At 44.8% G+C, this 21,895-nt stretch overlaps 1 protein-coding gene and 1 long non-coding RNA gene across 2 annotated transcripts in view; one reads left to right on the top strand and one right to left on the bottom strand.

Annotated features, from left to right (window-relative positions):
* Positions 1 to 19,315, bottom strand: part of LIFR (LIF receptor subunit alpha) — a 77,237-nt gene extending 57,922 nt beyond the window's left edge. Inside the window, exon 1 of the mRNA XM_072824828.1 lies at positions 19,164 to 19,315. The gene's annotated coding sequence lies outside the window, so the exon portion shown is untranslated. The remainder of the gene's footprint in view (positions 1 to 19,163) is intronic.
* A 613-nt stretch (positions 19,316 to 19,928) lies between these two features.
* LOC140632626 (uncharacterized) lies at positions 19,929 to 21,675 on the top strand. The gene is made up of 2 exons (XR_012030236.1): positions 19,929 to 20,091; positions 20,391 to 21,675. It is a non-coding gene; the product is annotated as an uncharacterized lncRNA (long non-coding RNA).
* The last annotated feature ends 220 nt before the right edge of the window (positions 21,676 to 21,895 follow it).

Here is a 21,895-nt window from a genome sequence, read left to right as displayed (position 1 = left end):
AGTAGACTGCAAATGCACATACCTGGAAGGCAAAACAGGTGACAAACTCCAAAGGCAGGTGCAAACCGGAGCTCACCTGCCTAGCCCAGAGGTGCAGCCATAGGTCTTTTGCCAGATTTCTGATTTTTTAAACCAAAGTAGAAGCCTGGGAATTTATATAAAAAACTCAAATTCGTCAATGTAAGGAACTAATTTGTAGTTCTTAAATATTCTAAAGGCCAAACCAAGTAGGTCTTCAGACTGTATCCTACCCGAGGGCCACCAGTCTGTATCCTATGCAACACAATTATGTAGGGGATCCCTGGGTGGCTCAGCGGTTTAGCGCCTGCCTTTGGCCCAGGGTGTGATCCTGGAGTCCTGGGATCGAGTCCTGCACTGGGTTCCCTGCATGGAGCCTGCTTCTCCCTCTGCCTGTGCCTCTGCCTCTCAAATAAATAAATAAATAAATAAATAAATAAATAAATAATCTTTTAAAAAAATACAATTGTGTTAAAAGATTTAAAAATGTCAACAAACCTTTTTAAGAAAACGGATCAAGCAAAATCAGCTTATACAACTGTTGGAATCGAAAGAAAAAAAATCTGTGTTTTGCTTGTTTTATTTATGTCGTATCCTCACTTCTGCCGTAGGACGTCAGAAAGCACCGGCTCCCCATGTGCAGAGCTTGTGAAAATGAAACAGCCCACAAATGCACACTGCTTTGCTTTCTCCTCAGCTTTGAAAACTCTGGTTCCAGTCTACATGAGGTTTTGGTCCTTTCTGCCCGGGATACTTAGAAAAGAGAGGTGAAAGAGGAAAGTAAAGGCAGAGGAGGACCAGAAACTGTGGTCCAGATATGTTTTGTTTAGTCTGTTTTCTCTTTTTGGTGGGGCAGAAGGGGAAGGAGGTGGAGGGGACGGGGACAGATGACAGAGGGCTAGTGCATTCTGCCGGCAGGACTGTCCCCAGCAGCACCAAAGTCCGAGGGAAGGGTCTGAGAAACACCTGTTCAGTCAGAAAGACGTGAGTAAGGAGGAGCCAGAGAATCTTTGATCTCGAGAACCTATTTTTCTGTCATCACAATGAGATACTTCCCTTGTCACTGATTCACAAAAGGAACTGCCCACGGGAGGGAGAAAAGCCACTTAACTACAACATGAAATAAACATGTACCCAAACCTACAGTAGAGGAGATGCTAGAAGGTCTGCCCCAAGTGAGAGGCCGAATGGAACGTAAGCAGGATCCATACTGCTCCTTCATATTCTTACTGTCCCCTTCTTTACTCTTTTCTATTAGGGGACAAAAAAAAAAAAAAAAAAAAAAGAAGAACTGTGACCAGCAGCTACTTACTCTAACTTCAGTCCTCATTCCATCCCCCCTACACACGCTATCTTCAGTTCCTGGAGCACAGCCTTTGAAGGCGGCTTTTCAGGAACATAAACTTTGCAGTTAGGGAGACATCACTGTACTGTAAAGTGAAGTGTGGGGGTTTAAGGAGAGTGAGACATACCCATGAAAAAACACAAATCTGGCCGGTTTGGGAAAGTCGACTGAGACTAGACGGTGCAGGGAGACAGTAAAGGTTTTTTCAGGAAGAGGGAAGCTCGAAGGAAGTGGGGTTTCAAAGGGAGATTAAGAGACAACTGCAGGGGATCCCTGGGTGGCGCAGCGGTTTGGCGCCTGCCTTTGGCCCGGGGCGCGATCCTGGAGACCCGGGATCGAATCCCACGTCAGGCTCCCGGTGCATGGAGCCTGCTTCTCCCTCTGCCTATGTCTCTGCCTCTCTCTCTCTCTCTCTCTGTATGACTATCATAAATAAAATTATTAAAAAAAAAAAAAAAAAAGAGACAACTGCAGTAACAAAGACACACAAAGAATTACCAATATATATTCAGCAGCAAAAAATCTAGTTCTCCATATAGTGAATTTACAAAGAGTTATAACAAAGTATATCATTGAGAATAAGTGTATAAAAGAAAATCTTAAAAGCTTCCAGGTTGGGGAATGGCAGCCATACAAGGGCTCTGAAATGAGAACAGCATGGAACAGTTCTCTGAAACCAGGACTCTGGGCCTCACTGTGTGAGCCCAACAAGCCCTCCGCCCTCATGCAGGGACAGTGACAGTGACATGGCTATCTTCGAAGCAGGCTGCGGGTGTAGAGGAGACCCTGGGTGCATGCTCCATAAACATGGTGGGGGTGTAGAGGGGATATCAGACTTCTTGGCCCTGAAAGCTAAAGAGAACAGCTCCAAAATTGCACATGAAAACTACTGTCACACTTGAATTCCATACTCAAACTACTAATTGAGAGGATACGCCACAACTCAAAAGATACACCTTCTGCCAAAAAAGTGAGGTAGAAAAACAAAAAAACAAAGAAACAAAAAAGGGGGGGAAATGAGAAAAATGATCTATGACACTGTAATCCTGTGCCCTCCCCTCCAATCCTTACCATTTGCAAACTGCCACTTGCAAATGAATAAATAATCTTACAAAAAATACAATTATGTTAAAAGATTAAAAAATGTCAGCAAACCCCCCCCCAGAATTTTCCTCCTGCCTGGAATTCCTTTCTGTACTGCCTTCTGCCGCCTTCCTCCGTTCACCTGGGAGACCCAGGGAGGAGGAAGAAGAGCCCATCCTGGCCTCTGGGGTCCCACGGGAGGGACTGCTCAGCACATCAGCAGCGCAGCTCCTCCTGCTCCACAGCACACGAATTACACCTCTACGTCAGGGGCTGCACAAATGCTGACCTGGAGGGGCCATCCCGGCTTTAGAGCGAAGTTTCACGAGGACACAGCCATGCCCACTTGTCTAGGTGCCGCCTGGGCTGTTTTCACATTACGGTGCTCACACTGAGGAGCTTCACAGCCACTCGCGTGGCCGCCAAAGCCTGAGGTAGTCACGTGCTCCCTGGCCCCTTACGGAAAGCTTGCTGACCCCGGCTCCGCCGCATCACTTCCCAACTCGGTGATTCCTCCAGGAGACTGTCAGTCCCCTGCGCCGATGCTGCCCCTCGTGAGGGTGAGGCCCCCGTAAGCCCCGCAAGCCCCCGCGCCCGGCGCAGCGCCGGGCACCAAGCACACACTGAGCTGGCTGCTGGCTAACCCCACGCCGGGCCCAAGTCAGGGCTCTAGTCCCCAACCCATGCACCGAAGTACCGCAAGGCACAGGAGCAAGTGAACTGGCATATGACAGTGTATTCGCAATTTTCAAAGGAAATAACTGCTCAACCTTATCACAACCTTTAGCTCCGGGCAGTTCAATTTCAACACCAGGCCACGCTCCATTCCTCTCGATGATCTCGTATCTTGCAAACACGGGTCACTGGTTACTGTGCCAAGACACAAGCACCATCCATTCAAAAATCAATGTAGAAATGGAAATGAGGGTGGCAGTGTCCGACCTATTCCCAAGGTTTGTGAAGCTATGCAGTGTCCCACAGGTTCACACATGTGGCTTTTAAGGAAGAAAATAAAAATAGGATTTTTCTTCTAACTTGTTATGCATTATTTTTCCAAACTACTACTAAAGTGTCAGCTCAGAAATACTTATTAAGTTGTTTGGAAGTAAATATTTCATGAGAAGAACTGTTAGGCATTTCTTTTGACCTGGGGGCACCATAAAAACAACGAAACTCCAAGAGCACCGTGAACCAAAACTGTGGGAATCTAGGTTAGAGGCCAGCTCAACTGCCCAGGGATTCCATTATCGCATCTAAATCTGCACGCAGGAGAACACGACTGAAAGGTAACTTTCCCTATGTTAGAAGAACAGATCTTTGTGGATTCTTCAGAATAGTGTTTCCCCAAAAGAACTGCAGTTATTTCTTGGTCTGTGACTTTTTATCTCTCAGGATTCTTACATTCCTCTTCTTTGGCTTTGGTAATCCTCACTCCGGTGAGGACTCCCCTGTCAACTGAAGAGCCTGTTCACTATCAACTGCAGCATGTCAAAACGGATTTGAGGACATTGCTCTGGTGCCTGAAATCCTTTGAAGACTCCCCAGTGCTCCAACCTCAGGTTCCTGGCCAGCCTGGTAGACAAAACCCTTCAGTCCTCTCTACTCCCCACTGCAGCAGGCTGCCTGCCTCTAGCTCCCCACATTCCCACAGGGACTCCCCTCAAACCACTGCCTCTGTGGAATGTGCCTCGTGATGTTCTCCACACCTCCGTTCCGCCTACGCTGCAGGATCCACCGGAACCCCCCGCCCACACCCCTGACAACTGATGTCTGTACACTCGCCTCTCGTCTCAGCTGGGCTGTCGGGGTGCCTGGCATGCAACAGCCTTCAATAAATGCCTATGTCTATCACACAAGTGAATTTGTTTTTGCCTTCTCTCACAAGGGTGAAACACTCTATTATTATAATAAAGAAACAACCTGAAGAATACTCCTTCTTGTTCCCAAAATACGCCATGGGATCTTTAACACGCTGGGGAAACACACAATAGAAGCTCACTTTCAAAAACAACCAGGGACGGCTCTGTTCCCCAGTACATGCTTCCCCATGCTCTCATCAAGATCAAGATTTTCTTTTTAGATTTTAATCTCTTCCACTTGTTAGGCCATAAATGGCATTTCCTTGATTATGTGGTCAAAAATACCTTTCATATGTCTCCTCGTAATCTGCAATGTTTTATATACAAGATGCTTATTCTTTCTTTTGCTCATTTTTCTAATTAGACATTAATCTTTTCTTCACTGCTTGATAAGAAACAAATCCTAACATCATTCCATAATATGCATATGACCTGTTATCTACATCGCAAATATTTCCAGTTTGTTTCCTTACTTTTCAATGTGGTTTCTGTTTGACTTTCATGAAGTTAGCTTTCCCAATTTTGTCCTTTATGGTTTCTGACCATAAACTCTTTCTCATGCCAAAGCTGTATCAATTATCACCTATACAGTCTTCCAGTATAGTCAAGGCTTTTAACATCTGAAACTTTAATCCAAATGAAATTAATTTTGGTGTGTAACAAGAGTCGGGAAGCCAGGTTCCCCCCAGTCCCCAAAGGCTACATATATCCTAACACCACGAATTAAATAATCCATTCCTTCCCCCGTTGACTAGAGATGCCCTTAAGAGAGCATTCCTTTTCAGCTTCCTTGTGGGCTCCTTTAGCCTACTGCTTTTCCATCTTTATTTCTTCACTGAACAGCATTATCTATTCTGCAGCTCTCATCAGGCACAACTCGAAACTTCCAAATCTGTTTCCAGGACCAGCCTCTTCCCATTTACAGATTAACCATCTGCTTACTAGGCAACTGCTTATCTACATACATCCATGAGGACCAATGGGGTCCTTCAGGGACGACAAAACATTTTGACACCACATACCACTTAGGTATTTCATAGATCCTTCAACATCTCCACAGGGATAAAAATTAAACTCACTTTCCCCTCTCAATCTGCTCTCTTCTGCCCCAGTCCTTGTTCATGGCACCAGTGTCTCCTGGGTCACCCAAACGCAAGTAACCCTTAACTCCTTCTTCCCCAACCCTTCCACCTACTCGTCAGTTTTATCTCTTAAGCAGGACCTGTCTCTCTCCCTATCCCTTACCCCTCTCTGCGCATCCACTGCCCTGGCCAACCCTCAGCAGCACTGCGGCACAAGTACTTTAATCACAGCTTAATCCAACCCGTGGCCTCTGGCTTCCACGGTGACTCCTCTGGCTTTAATTAGCTTCTCCATTTCTAACCCTCACTGTCCCTTCAAGCTTCAGGCCAAGGGCCAGGAGCTGCCTGACCAACTGTTCAGACTGTAGATCCAAACTCAAATTCAAACTTCAGCCCCACAATCCCTTCCCCCTCCTCAACTCCCTGTCCCTTGGACATCTTTGCCTCCTGGCTCCCTCACAGGTCATCACGCCCAGATACTGGCATTCTCTTCATGCTCCCACTGCACTCTGTTCAATTTCCACTCTGGGCATTTATTATATCATACCAGGTATTATGGAGATTATTCTTCCCTTTCCTCCCACCCTCTCTTTACAAAAAATTATGAGCTCCTCAAGAGCAGGGATTTGTTTTTGTAACTCTCTTGCTTCTAAAAGGGCTTTACACACACTATATATTCAAGATCTATTTAATAAATTGAACAAATCCACACAAACGGCATCCTGGGTGAGGAGTGAAAAATACTTTGATGACACCTGTTTCTTTACATTCCGAAGAGAAAGCTGAATGGTATGCTTTTGAACACATCTCTGTGCTACAGAAAAAATTATGAATAAAAAGATAAAATTGGGTCAAATTTTTGGAGGCTTTTTTTTTTTTTTGGAGGCTTTTCAAAAGAATACATGGAGCAAAATTATCCTATAAATCCTTCCTAAATTCTAAGAGGAAGAAAATATTATGCATTAGTATTGTGTGGTTGAAATGCTACTTTTAGCTAAGTCTGCTGTGATAATACACAATTTATAAATGTTATTTTTCAGGTATCACGCAGTGTTAATGCACTATTTATTATCGGCAGGCACCATTTTAAGTTCCTCAAATGCAGTATCAGATTAAATCCCTATACCCACCTGATGAGGCCAGTATCATCATTCTCCCCTTCTTTATAACAAGGAAAATGAGGCACAGACAGGTTTTTGACACTTGCCTGAGGTCACACAGCTAGTCAGGGGCAGAACTTGGATTTGAGTCCAAGCCTGGTTACCAACCTCATCTCTAGCCCATTACACATAAGTGAAAAACATGGAGTGGAAAAAGAAAATATCACTGAACCAGAGTCACGTGTCCTGGGCTCCGGTCCGTACCCCACCACTGATCAGGTGGCAGGTATGTGACCTCCTCGGACAAATCTCCTAACATCACTAAAATCCCATGACAGCGCCCTAGGGCCTACCTCCCCTACTTTCCACCTCCCCTAAGAAATGCATAGCAACTCGATTCCTAGGACAGCCTGCCTGTCGCCTTGAACTAGCAGATCTAGAATGCCACGAGGGAGGCTGCTCTCCACACTGCCCAGCCGAACACCGCTCCTGGGAGAATTACCCCACCTACTTTCCCAAGCACTGCCAGTCCTCACATCATGACCGAGCTCAAACAACCTACGTTCAGGGAACAAAATCTCAAATTGCTTCCACCTTACTATTCTCCTCCCAACCTTGAGGTATACTTTTAGTTAGTTAGCTCTCTGACTCGGCAGGTACAAGCTCAAACCCACCCTGAGGACCAGCCCGATGAAGTGAGTGAGGCTGGCCACAGGGACGGAGTAAGGAGTGCACAGCGGCGGTGGGTAGCCTCCTGCTGGTGCTTTACTTCTATACAACCACCATGTAGAACGTGGTCCAGTGTAGTCATAGACCATCAAGATTTTCAAAAAGGAACAGGAATGCAGGTTTGGTTTTATAACGTGAAATCTCCTTATTTTTAAATGTTGGCAACTAACTCTTTATGAAACACTATGTGAGCCAAAGAAAACATATTTGTAGGCCAAGTACAGTTCTTAGGGCACCAGTTAACAACCTGTTTTCAAAATGTATTGGCATTAAAAAATTCTGGACTTGCTGTTGAAATAATCTTAAAATATAAACTGTTTGAAGATTTATATTTCAGTGCACAGATATTGTCCAAAATGTGCCTGAATGTTTTCTTAACACTCTTTGGGGTCAGAATCTCAAAGCTCTCTCCTCTCCAAAAGAATTCAAATGGTCCTTTTCTTTTCTTTATAGCATTATTTAAATCCAGATGTCCAAGTCCTAAGCATTATTTTAGAATGTAAATGCTTCTCAAAAGGAAAACAGGGAAAAAAGAATTAAAACAAAATCTTTAGCTTCTGACCATAATCTATGACATCTTTTAAGCATGTGGAAGCGCAATACTTCACCTTACATTCACTCGAAACTTCTAAATAGAGCGAAATAGAGAATGAAAAATACAACAGAAATAACTGGTTTCTGGCCAAACTGTTTTTGGAAAAGGACGTTCTGTGGGATATCCTGTCAAGAAAGCACATTCTACAGATGAGAGAAGAGACGTGAGCTTGACATTGATGCTGGGTAAGATTACAGAACATATCAGGAAAGGGACCCTGGGCCAATGAACCTCAGCCCACCCATACCCCCTTACTCACCTTACCTTCTTACTTGATAAGGCAACTGAACTGAGAAAACCAAGCGTCAGCAAGAGCTTTTCTAAATGCTTTAAAGATATTTATGAGCAAGATGAAGAGACACATACTGTATACAAAAGACTATAGAGGGTTGTTTTGTATTGTATGCTTGAAAATTGCTATGAGACTAGATCTTAAGCATGCTGACCCCCTCCACACACAAAAAGGTAACTGTGAGGCGATCGACATGTAGATTAATTTGATGGTGCTCAACCTTTCTCAAAGGGCACTAATTATAGGATGATGTCAATTTGGCCTGTTTTTCTTGTGCTTTTCATTAATGAACTCGATGATGACCCAGGAAACCCATTTCTCAATCTGTAGATGAAAAGAATGGGCAAAATACCAAATATATTACAGTGTAGTAATAAGGATTCTAATAAGTTAATCCAATAAACTAGTATGAAAGATAAATCTAGCATCAATAATTTCAGGGTCCAAAATAAAATGATGCTGATGCTGACAATGGCAACATGTGCAAAATGAACAAATACAGGTCAGAAGAGATGTGATCTAGCTGTAACATGTGGGAAAAACGCAAAGGGCTGATCAGTGAAATGGGCCCACAATGTAACATAACTGCCAACAATTAGTAACAACAAGGACAACTCTTGTGTCTCCTCATTTTATCACAATGCCTAAAATCCTATCCTGGTCCAGCAGCATTAAAATCAGAGGATTCACTTTTAGCCTGAAAACTTCACAGGTAGGTAATCCAATAGTAAGGTATTCTTAATATTACAAATAAGCTATTATTGACTTTACTAATGCCCAAATTATTTTAAGTTCTTGCTTTGGTGGAAATCTCACCCCATTTATTCTTATCCCATCTCTCCCTTAGTGTACCTACTCCCTATTTTTTTCTCAGCTTTCCTGAGGTGTAACTGACAAAACTGGATACATCTCCAGGGGACAACTTAAGGATCTGATATACACTGTGAAATGACTGCCACCATCAAGTTAATCTACATGTCGATCACCTCACAGTTACCTTTTTGTGTGTGGAGGGGGTCAACATGCTTAAGATCTAGTCTCATAGCAATTTTCAAGCATACAATACAAAATTAACTGCAGCCACAATGCTGTCCATCAGATTCCCAGAATGTACTCATCTTAGAGCTGAAAGTTCGTAACCTGTGACCAACATCTTTAACTCAAGCAGCTACTTTGTCACTACAGACTTCACCTACTCCCTATTTTACAATGCCACCCACACTTAGGGACCCCTCATTTAGCAATGTAAGGGTAAGGCGTCCACTAATCTGTGTTTGGAAGCTCTAAACACACTGAATGTTTCTGCACTGAGTTTAATCAGAAGCTTTAAAAAAAGGCACGGCAGACTGAGCAGGAGAGGAGCTTGCAGTCTCCGCTACTCCATTTCACTACCTTGACATTGGAAAATACTGACCAGCTTCCGGGGCTGGGCATGGTGGGGGCCCTTCCCCTCAGCCTACACGACCACAGCGCTCCTCACTGGTCTCTGGATTCACAAGCCCTTCACGGCACAACCAAGGGTCATCTTTCTGAAATGTTGGTCTCACGTGCCCCAAGTTTTCCACCGCTCTCCCTGGCCTACTGGAAAAGGTGCCGACATTAGCATGACATGGGGCTCTCCACTGTTTCAGGCCTCCTAACTTCCCACTCCCACCTCTGCCTGTAGCATCGCCTCTGCACTCAAGTCCCACCAAACGTGCCAGACTCTGCTGTCCTCTGTGTCCCTGCACACACTGCAACCTCTGCCCAGAATGTCTGTCCCTCTCTCTCTTCCTTGTCCAATAACAAACACCAACCCATCCTTCCAAAGTAAGCTCACACTGTCCCACATCCAACCTTCCCCAGTGTCTTTCCTTGCAGGCCCCCCCTGAATGAGACAAATTTCAGTTACCATTTACCATCTAGATTATCACTGCTGTCTATGTTGTAGTAAAAAAAGATGTTTCTTATTGTTTCTATCAGAAGCATAAAGAGAGCAGGCCGATCAGACCCACTCAGCAAGGTACATGACCTCCATTGCACCTGCAAGCATCTGAGGTTTTGATCCCAGCAATACATCCCATGGTAGGTGTGAGTACAGCAATCACAGCTTTGACTATTTGTAAGTGAGCTGAACAGTTCCAAAACAGAGACATCTGAAATTTTATTGAAGCTGGCATTTGAGAAGGGGCAAGCAAGCTAAGTTCAATGTCTAGCCAACAGCCTAATGTCTGTATGTCAACACAGCTTGCTTGCTCTCTACTTGCCAATGCGTACTCAGTACATCTCACTGAGAGACATAAAGAGGGTATTTCTTTCTGAAAAGTGATCTCCCTTCAACAAAAAAAGCAAGCAAGCAAGCTGACTGCTGGTTCCAGTGGGAGCAGGATGGAGGGGGTAAAGTGGACCATGGAAAGCAAGAGAATATACAGAAAAAAACCTGAGATAAATGAGGAATAAAATGCTGGCTCTGCTGGTGCCTCTGACCTGTGACATGCATTTTACACAGGCACAAGAAAAAAGGATTTGTGGAACCATCTTCTTTTATTAGGCTGTATGAGGGAAATGAAATGCAAGGTCACTGCTTGTCATCATGAAAGTTCTGAGGCTTCCTTTGTGACTGCTGCATCTACTTTATATTAGAATTTTTCAACTGTTACCAACTTAAAAATTGCCCTTACACTAGGAAATTACAAAATTAATGTTATTTTATATATTTTAGGCTGCATGCTTTATTGTTCTCATCCTCTGTAAGATTATGTGTTAGAATTTCTCAAATGGGAGATCTATGAATTCCATTCCTCCTAAATTTATTAGTAGGAGCCCGTCTCAATAATTTTATAAAAGATAATCTCAGGGCAGCCCTGGTGGATCATGCCCCGCCTGCAGCCCGGGGCATGATCCTGGAGACCCTGGATCGAGTCCCATGTCAGGCTCTTTGCATGGAGCCTGCTTCTCCCTCTGCCTGTGTCTCTGCCTCTCTATGTCTCTATGAATAAATAAATAAAATCTTAAAAAAAAAAAAAGATAATCTCAAAAAGGCATGCCCTTCACAGAAGATATACAGTAGCAATTTTAAGACTATTAGCCTAGGATATTCTTACACATGTATAAGGTAAATCAGCAAATCCTCAGCAAAGGAAATAACCTAGTCAGATTCTCCTGGAGTTTGTAGAAGAAGCAATGTTTGTGTTCACTGAAAAGTAACATCAAGACAAAGTTTCTTTTAGAATTGCAGGAGAGGAAATAAGTCCTGCTTGGCTGTCAGCAGTGGTAATACCATTTACTAAGTGTGTGCCCGCCTCCTGGCCCTGCACCATACTGGCCACTTGCTATGGCTACTTCCCATATCCTGCAAGTGAAGGGGGCACGTCTGTCTGGGACTGCTGTATATGTGATGCCTACCCACTACCCAAGGGGTGAAAAGGCCCCTAACAATTACTGAATGAGTGAATGACATCTCATTCTACCTCTACAAAAGGGAAGAAGATCAGATCCTGACCTTCAAGAACTTACCACTCATGACTATTAAAGACAAATATAAGAGCCTTCTATTTAAAATTTCTTGGCAATGGAAAGCATTTCAGTTTTAAAGTAAATAAATATTCAACAAAATATTTCCCAGTGACCATAAACAACAAAATATTTTGTCAGAATGTCCTGAAATGCTTTTCACAAAGGTTTGATATAACTTGTAAAACAAGTTATCCTGCTTAGAAATTCTGTATTAATAGGAACATAATATTGACTTTAGTCATACCAGGTTGGTGGGGTCAAGGTAACATTTATCAAACACTACCTGTAGGCACCTTGAGCTGGATAATAGTATTACCATTTTACAGATAAGGAGACACATAGAACTTGCCCAAGTTCACACAACCAGTAAATGGGAAATAGCATCTATTCCCTTTCTCTGAGCTATATAACATGCTTTATATAATGGAAATCAGGAAAATGATAATAAAAAATAATAGTCACTTGTAATTTCAACACATAAAGATAATCTCACCTAACATTCAGTGTATAATTTCCTTGGCATTTTACCAAATAGGTAGAAAATTGTACAGACACACACACACAAACTCACTCTCTTACATTCATCCTCCAAAACAACCAAAAAGCTTAGATCAATTTATACATGCAATTTGCAATCTTTTTCAGTTTGCAAATTTTGATTTTCTTTCACATCAATAAATTATTCCCCTACCTCACTGTTAATAAATAAAGGGCTCTCCACTACTTGTACATACTACAAATTGTGTAGCCAATCTCCCTATTATTAAGCATTTAAATTGTTTCTAGTTTACAACTGTCATAAACAAAACTACAAAAACCATTTTTGTAAAACAGAGGTTGGTTTTTTTGTGTGTACTTTGTGGGGAAGTCACCAGAATCTGGAGATATGTTTTTCCCAAACTTCAGAGAGCAACCAATTTTGAGATACTCCACTAAGTAGACTTCCCACCAAGTTAAGAATCACTGTTGGGGAGAAAGCTACTGACAAGAATATGGTATCTATATGTACTGTGTAGGTAAGGCCAGATGCTATAGACTGGTCTCTGTACACATGCTTATTTCTTTTTCCTTCGTTTAAATTCCTAGTGATGGAAATGCCTGACTAAGGGACATGGCACATTTTTGAGGCTTTCCATGAGTAATACAAAATTGCCCTCCTGGAAAGTTAAAACAATTCAAACACCCACCAGCAACATTTGAAGTGACAATTTCCCCAAATCCTCCAGTTGGCTAGACTTGTTTTTAAACAATGAAATCACCATATAGCCTTAAGTTTTAAAAATAGTGAAACTCCTAGTAAAACATATCTAAAATTCAGATAACAAATGCCATATTTTAAAATACATATATTTTCAAATACAAAATATAAAACTTTCACGAAATCGGATCCCAGCAGACTGAGCTTATAGGATGACAACTAGAAAATTTAGTGAAACCAGGCTCGGAAGGTGCTCCATTAGTAAGTAAAACTCCACATCTTCACTTACCTGTCTGGCTAATATTAGGCTTAACATTCGAGGCTTTAATAGCAACATGCCATATTTTTTAACAAGAAACTCATGAAATTGTACATTCTTTCAAATTTTATAAATATCTTAGAGCCAATAAGGCAATCTGAAGTTGTTAAAATCCTGTAGGTATTCATTTATCAACAAATATCTGAATGCGTATTATGGGCTGGGCAATGTTCTCAGCTGAGGACATGGCGGTGAACCCCACCAAGTCTCTGCCTTCAATGAGTTACTACTGGATGGGGGGAGGGAACTCAGGACCCTGCAGGGAAGAATCAGCAGATCATGGTTACAATGCCAGTCTGGAACCCCTGGATTCTTGGGCAAATTAAAACATCTCTGGGTCTTGGTTTCTTTATCAGTAAACTTAAGAAGCTGACCAGATGACCTGAGATAACTTCTGGATCTCCAATTCTAGACTTTCTTTGGTTTTGTTTGAATGTTTAAGTTCTCCATTACTAGTAAGAGCTCTGCATTTTAAGTTCTATATAGTTCCACATGGATCTCCACAGGAAAAAAAAAAAAAAAGATAATTTTACATCTACAGTAAAAACCCTGGTGATCCGGGTATCTTCAAAGAATAAACACAGAATAGGTTCCAGTTCAACGAAGATTTATGCTTTCAACTTAAATGGTTTCTTTGACGAGGTTTCTAGAACACCCTGGCTCCTTCACTTCTGCACTTGACTATAAATACTGAGTCATGAAACGTGACACAGGACCTCACCGGTATGGTAGGAGGGGTCTCCAAGCTTGTGGACAGGAGTGGCAGGCTTTAAGGTGGCACAATGGTGCCTTCAGGGGCTGGGGCACTGAAGTCCTGGGGGATTCTCACCTCTCTCCAGCTGACACCCACTGACAACTCATAGGCACACACATTTCTGTCCACAGCATGTCTACAACTGACTGCTCCATTAGCATTTCTAATATTAGTAACGGGAAGCACTACTTCTGCCACCACTTGTTATTTTCCACCAGATGTTCCTGCTACCACCATCTCCACTGTCCGCAGATCCAGAGTCTCCTTGAAGCTGCTTCTGAGGGCGTCGCAGGAAGGCACGGCGAGGGATGCAGCATCCCAAGCCACTCCCTTCTAGGGAAGCCACACACACACACACACACACACACACACACACACACACACGCTTTCAGGAAATGATATCGCCTCCTTGTGGTCCGTCAGGATACTGCCACTTAGTAATAAAGCTAGATTCTCAATTACAGGCCCTTAGGATGATTCCAAGTCTTCTGTACCTTGCCCTACAAACCAGAAGAATGGGCAAAAGCCAAGATTTTTTTCTCACCTCTGTGCAAAATTCCATGAAAAATTCACCCACCAGAAGTTTTTCCTCACCTTTCCACACAAAACCATAAAACGGTATCTGAGAACCACCACCTTTGCACGCGTGAGTGACATTAGCAGCAACAACTAGTGAAAAAATATGTGCTGTAATTTTAGACAATGTTAAGACAAATTTGGAATTCCTGCATCTCTATAGTTCATAAAGGAAATATAAAGGAAGTAGTAAAAGTACTTTAACTCAAACATCGAAGCCGCTAAATCACCACAACCAGTTACATATAAAACAGATGCTGGGATCCCTGGGTGGCGCAGCGGTTTGGCGCCTGCCTTTGGCCCAGGGCGCGATCCTGGAGACCCGGGATCGAATCCCACGTCGGGCTCCCAGTGCATGGAGCCTGCTTCTCCCTCTGCCTGTGTCTCTGCCTCTCTCTCTCTCTGTGACTATCATGAATAAATAAATAAAATCTTTAAAAAAACAAAACAAAAACAGATGCTTACATGCTTCTGCTATACGAAGAACTTTTACTGCAGGGACAGTGACAAAGGACAAAGCTGACTTCACCTAGGCCTTAGAGGAGTCACAGAATCCATCCTTTACACAGTGTTTGAGCAGAGCTCATGAGAAAAAGTTGGAAGATAAACCTAGAGACAACTTATTGGGTTCTGGCATCAACCAATTAGAATATCAAATTAAAAAATTTAAAACCCTCATTCTGCAAGATGACAAAACTCCTAATATCAAACAGAAGTCAAAAAGTCACAGTCAAGAGAAAGATAACAGATTCTTATTAGACATCTGTAACAATTACTTGGCAAAAACCTCATTTCCCACGCTTTCAATTAATATAAAGGAACATGTATTTAGAATGACAAACAGATTAGAAGTTGGGAAGAGGAAATACCACAGTTCCTGATACTCCCTAAAATAGAACATGCACACATTCTTCCTGTGAGAATAAAAGTACCTGCATAAAGTACGTATATTTTATTTGCTCATTAGTCTGTCATTGGCCCCAAGGAATTAATGTATGTAGTATCCCTCCCTACCCCCCCCCCCGCCAAAAAAAAAGGTATCTGAAAATTTAACACCGGCCGCTAACAAACCTACTGAAATCAAAGATGAAACCTCTGACTAAATTACTCAGAGATCACTATCATGTCCTGGAAAATTAGGTATGCTTTTAAGGCTTCATACTTTAATTTCATGGAAAAGCAATCAAATACAACCAACGTAAAGCAATACTTTGAGAGGACGTGCATAACAGATTTGGTAACGTGAAGGGCCAGAGCCAAGATGGAAAGGTCCAGTAAGACTCCTGAATCTAAGTATTTTGACCAAAATCAAGCAGGATTATTTTTTTAACTCTCAGATTACTCATTAATTCAACAAATATTCACAGCCCACCCTGACTGAGGCTGCTCTTGGTGGTGAGAAAGGATGGGGAGCAATCAGATCCTCCCGCCCTTCTGGAGCTTCCAGCAGGTGGAGGACTGCCACCAGCCAGGCCTCTAGTCCCCGTCTGCAAACATTCCTTCGCACGTGCAGATACACAGGGCGCCCAGTGCAGCGCCTGCTCTCTCCTGCCTGCCACTTTCTCCATCTCCTCTCCATCTTAAACCCCAGCTGCAGAGACAGCCCTCTGTTCCTCAGGCAAGAGGCTCAGTCTCCCTGGAGGGCCTCTGCACTTGCTGTTCCCCCTGCCTGAGCCACTCTTCCTCCAGACATCTAAACACAGCCTTCCCTGCATCAACTCTCTGCTCAAACCTCTCCATCTGAGAGAGAGTTCCAGGACCACTCAATCAAAAACAATGGCCCCCATCCTGCCCCTCTTTACTACAGCAAGTCTTACTACTTTCCCAGTGCATATCACTCCCTGGTATTACCACCTTTATCGCTTCTCTGCTTTCTGTTCCTCTCCCCCAGGGAGAGGTGAAGCCACTATAGCAGGGTCCGTCTACTCTGTGCAATGCTATACTTGCAGTCCCTATAGAGTTCCCTGCAATGTAACAGATGCTCAAGATGCATTTTTCAGAAAAGCAAATATAGGCAGTATTAGCAGTTTTGTACTACAATGGCAGGTGACACATAATAAAGGGAAAACACCTTAAATGCTAAAAGAGTTAATCAGCATAAAATTATGCTTAAAGGACTCTTGAAATACTCTAAAAAGATAAACGTAATGAACATATAAAGGTCATCACTGGCTAATATTCGACTTTTATAATGTATCAAGCTCAATTTCCAGGATTAGCATTACTTCTACAACTAACTGTGTTTTAAAAGCACTCTGAGATGTCGATTTTTAATTTAAAAGAGTCAAATATTTTCTGAAAGCATATCCCCCTTTAGGAGTTACTCATAACCTTCTCCTAAGCTGTACAATTTGCAACCATATTACATAACAACATTACAATGTAAGATATTGGAGATAATCAATGAAAGGCAGGCATTTTAGTGCCTAATGGTGAACAAAAACGGCCTTCATCTTCAATTTAATCAAAGGTACAAGCCTTTTCTCCATGTTCAAAAATATTTACTCTCAAGAATTTTTCTTACAGATTATTCTAAGAAGTTTCCATTTGCTCTTTAATTTCTCAAAACAAGGAAGGTGTTAATCAAGATATATGACTTTATTTACTGGCCATCATAGCTCAGGCTTCACCACGGAGACATCAAAGATCCTTATGGATCACTATGAAATTATACAAAGGCAGATGATACATATTGGAGAGAAGGGGCATTTGTTTCCTGGAATGTGAGGCAAAGAAGTAAGTTACTACTGCCTTCGGGCCTCTGGGAATAACTGAAATCCATTTAAAAACCTTAAAAACTAATGTTTTACGATAATTTTATAACAAAATATTAGAAACAACCTACATATATCTCAATAAAAAAGGTTAAATAAATTATGGTTCACCCTTGCTTGGAGTACTCTCAGCAGCTCTCCCAGAATGAGGCAGCTCTCTTCAGTACTGATAGAGAGACTGCCAAGATTCAGCACTCTAAGGGAAGGGCGGGGAGCTGGTGCAGAGCAGCATATACAATGTGTCCTCGTTTGTGGAAAGACAAATAAAAAGAACACATATGAAATGTTTATACTAGCATAAGCCATATCTGGAAAGATATAGACAAGGAACTAGTAACCCTGGTTCCTGGGGAGAACAAGGTGCTGTGTTTCAGAGAGGGGAGAGAGAGACACTTCCCACTCCAGAGCTTTTTATATCTATTCAATCTCCTACAAGTGTGCACAGATCGCCTGTCCCACAAATTATTACAATACATTCTAATATCAGAATAATTTATACCATTGCCAACATATGGTTCAAGGATCATCTTCAAAAGTACAAGCTTTCAAAAATGACAAAAGTTGTTCGGTTCGGGAGCCTAGTTCCTGATCCTTAATTCCCAGAAGAGAATCCAAGTCTCCACTAATTAGAGAGGCACGCTTGTGATCTCACCTATTACAAAGCAAATAAGCCTCAATTCAATTCTTGGAAGGGAAATAGCTGCTAAATTCACCTTGAAAGCATACTTCGCATTTAAATTGAGCTTGTTACTACCTAATGAAGCCTTCAAATTAACACAGTTTCCACCTGGCGGTAAAACAGAAAGTCAATGTAAAAAACAAGAGGAGAGTCTGGAGTTTCTGAAAACACTAAGGTTTCCCTTCTTCTGCCAGGCTTAGCCAAGGAATCCTCTGATATTAGTGAAATAGGATTTCAGATCTGTAGCAAAATAGTAATTTTAAGGGGAGGGGCAATCATCGTTTGCACTATACAAACGCCTTATTTAATTCTTCGTTCGTAGGGGATGGGAATTTGCCTCAAATTTAAGATTCCATTGTGGACCTCTGACTCAATGATACTGTCACATTAATTTTATTCCAAACAAAACTTTTAATCAAAGGCAAATCTGAAACTGAAAACAAACACGTCAGAAGACAAACCTTAAACTGGAACCCTTCTGTTGAAAAATGCATGTTAAAAAAACACATAAAAAGAAATGCAAAAAATTTCATTTCCATACAAATGCTACTCAATAATCATACACACACGTTGTATCAACATTTGGCTGCATTAAACACACCCATATGAAGAGGAACACAAAGATACTCCATTGAGAATGAAGATCTCATATACACACACGTATATAATTTTGGGGGGGCGGGGGGGGTAGCTGAAGGTGGGGGCCAAAACCACGTTATTCAAGCCCAGAAGTAAAGGCACAGCCGCTGGATAATGCCGTTTTCTGTCGGGAGCTCAGAACCCAAAAGATTCCAGCTCCATCCTTTGAGACAACCTCCGAAGTGGCATCTCTCCTCAAACCCAACTCCGATCGCTGACACTTTTAACTTTGGGTTTTTCGACTTTAGCAAGTCTTCGGACAGAAGCACGCAGAAAATACAGGTAAATCCAATACACACTATGCCCAAGGGAAGAAGGGGTTCGAGCAAGAGCTGAAGCACGCTCGGGGTCACGAAGCCAACCGGTTGCTTCCATCCCCAAAGGAAAATAAGAATTAAAGCTCCTTCCCATCCCCCAGGTAGCCTCGGGTCTCAGAACCCAGCGCCCTCCGAGGGGCACGAGTCGGCGCCCTCGGGGACGCGGGGTGGCCCGAGGGCGCGCGGAGAGCGGCGTGACCTGGGGCGCCCCCCCCCCGCGGACGCCCCCAGACCTGAGCCGGCCGCCCGGAGCGCTGCCCCCGCCCGCCCCGCGCCCCCGCGCCCCCGCCCCCCGCCCCCCGCACTCACGGGCCGCTCCCGCGCCGCTATCTCGCCATCCCCCGCCGTCCGCTCGGCCGCGCCCGCCGCCGCCCGGGGGCTGCCCGGAGCCCGCAGTCGCCCGGGGACCCGAGGCGGGAGGAGGAGGGGGGCCGGGCACAACCCGCCGCCCCGCCGCCCCCGTCCCCGCGCCGGGCGGGCTGCTCCAGGCGGCCACGGGGGTCGGGCGGCCCGCTGCCCTCCGCGAGCCCCGGGAGTCGCCGCCGCCGCCGCCAGAGCCCGCCGGAGGCAACGCTAACGGCCACGGCCACGGCCGAGACGCTCCAGCCCCGACTGCGGCGCGCGGGGGCGGTGCCTGCACGCCGCTCGGCTGGGGGCGCTGCGGCCCGGCCCCGCCCCCGGCCCCGCCCCGCCCCCGGCCCCGCCCCGCCCCCGGCCCCGGCCCCGGCCCCGCTCCGCCCCCGGCCCCGCCCCCGCCCCCGGCCCCGGCCCCGGCCCCGCCCCGCGCGCCCCCGCCGGAAGCCGCGCGCGCGCCCCCGCCGCCCCCGGCCCCGCCCCGCGCGCGCCCCCACCGCCCCCGGCCCCGCCCCCTCCGGCGCGCGGCCCCGCCCCCGGCCCCGCCGCCCCCGCCCTGGCCACGCCCCCTCCGGCGCGCGGCCCCGCCGCCCCCGCCCCCGCCCCCGCCCCCGCCCGGCGCGCGCGCCCCAGGGGCCGCCCCTGGGAGCCCGAGGAGCGCGGCGGCGCGCGGGGCCCGAGCGCCGGGGGTGGCGCCTCCGCCGAGAGCCGTGTCCGCCGGCGGATCTCGGAAGGTCACGGAGGAGGCCGGGCCGGCCCGGCGCGCGGCGGCCCCCGAAAGCTCTCGGCCAGCGAGCGTTGCGCAGAGGACTGGAAAGCGCGGGGCCGTGCCTCGGCCTCCCCTTGCAAAAACGCGGAAACCAGCTCCTGCGCCTCGGCGAGGGTGGCTATGGTTGCGGGGGGAGGGGGGTTGCTTAGATGTCATGGGTTACCTAAAAATGCGCCCCGGGCGGGGGCCCTGGCGCCCAGGCCACCTTCCTTCTCGGTGCTGCGGGGCTCCCTCCGTCCGAGAGGGCCCGCGGGGCCAGCCTCGGCATATCCTGGAGCCACCTAGTCTTGCCTCCAAGGCGTGGTGGGCTTATTTGTGCAGAGAAGAAACGGATCCCTTAATGGGGTGAGATTTTTTCCCTCCGTGCATTGTTCCCATTTCCGCAGTTTCACTTGGCCTCGATTTTCTTCCAGAGTAATGCACCAAATGAAATTAGCTGGAGAGCCCTTGATGGCGCAGAATCACGGCTTGAAGATGTTTACACTCCACGCCGGACGCGTTTGATGGTGTTCTCTTCGGCACAATTAATTTTGCAAAGTTCAGAAATGTGCCAGATAGAGCCCCTGGCACGCAGAGTCACAGGGCCCTGCAGACACACCTTCAATAGGAAGCCAGCTTGTTTGTGTCGTTTGTGATTTATTTGATACACCAGCACCAAGGCCCATGTGTTTTCTAGAGACGTTTGGGTGAAATTCTAAGCAGTTTCTAAATCGGCGAAATGGAGTTTATTTTCTGAAATAACATTTCCCTGTTGATAATGTGACTAAAATGGGCAACAAGACACGTGCAAGAACGTTAATTCAAAGTAAGCTTCCGAGACAAAAACGTGCATTTCACAGTAAGAGGTGGTCCCTATTAGTGTCCTACTGGCCAACTCCATCCACGTGCATATTTAGAACACCAAAAATGAATGCTTCCTATTTTGTCCCTAAGATCTTGTCTGGAAAACATGCTTCTACTAAGTGTACCTGAAGCTCTGTTTAAGATGTACAGCACTGCTTTTTGTTTACCCCCATTCTTGAGCCCATGATGGTTTGGGAAATTTATCAGTATTCCATATTGGAGAATCCTCTGTCTTTTCCAATAAGCACAGTGCCTAGGGCCCATAATAGTTTTAGGGGCCCGCAAAAATGGTCTAATTTCAAATCAGAAGGGAAGAAATTAACATTGAGGTTTAAGAAAGTATTTCAATATATATTAAAGTATTTGTCTTTACATTAATACAATGTTAAAATACAATTTTTAATTTTGTTTTAACCGAGGAAGGGATTCAACAAAGGCAAAAGTGCCTAGGGCCCCAAAAATGATGCGGTCTCATTGCCTGGGATTGAAAAAAGTTCCTTTTCATGAAACAAATTTGCAGTTTTAAGCACGTAAAATGCTAACTTCTGTGACTGCTTTCCAGCTAGGAAGTAAGAAAGAAAGAAAAAAAGGAAAGCTAAATGGAGAAAGGAAAACATTTGGGAGCAATAATGCTTAACCTAGCATCCATTGGGTATACACACCATGTACCCGGAACTGTTCATTACTCATTTAATCCTCCAGACACACCTGTAAAATAGGTACTGTTATCATACCTAGGCGTTGATGCAGGTTTTTGTTAGGCCTGAAATTTATGCATTTGGGGTAGTCCTCTTAAAAAAAAAAAGAAAAAACAAATGCAGCATACTCATCCTGCTGCAGCGACACCCAGCACAAGAGAATGTGACAGAGGAAAAAACCCATATGCAAAAGGACCTCAGTCTCAGCTGATTGTGGTTAAAATATCTTACTTTTGCCAAGTGCACAAAAATGTACAACCATGGAAATGTATTGCCAGGGTTCCTGCCTCCGCCTTGAATGGGGATCTGGAGAAGATGCCTTGAAACTAAGCTTTAATTAGCTTCACTGAAAACTACCTCTGATGTATACCCAGTTC

Source organism: Canis lupus, chromosome 4, assembly GCF_048164855.1.
Source record: "Canis lupus baileyi chromosome 4, mCanLup2.hap1, whole genome shotgun sequence".
Classification (NCBI taxonomy): Eukaryota; Metazoa; Chordata; class Mammalia; order Carnivora; family Canidae; genus Canis; species Canis lupus.
Note: the sequence above shows the minus strand (reverse complement) of the source record. Positions and strands in the feature narration are given on the sequence as shown.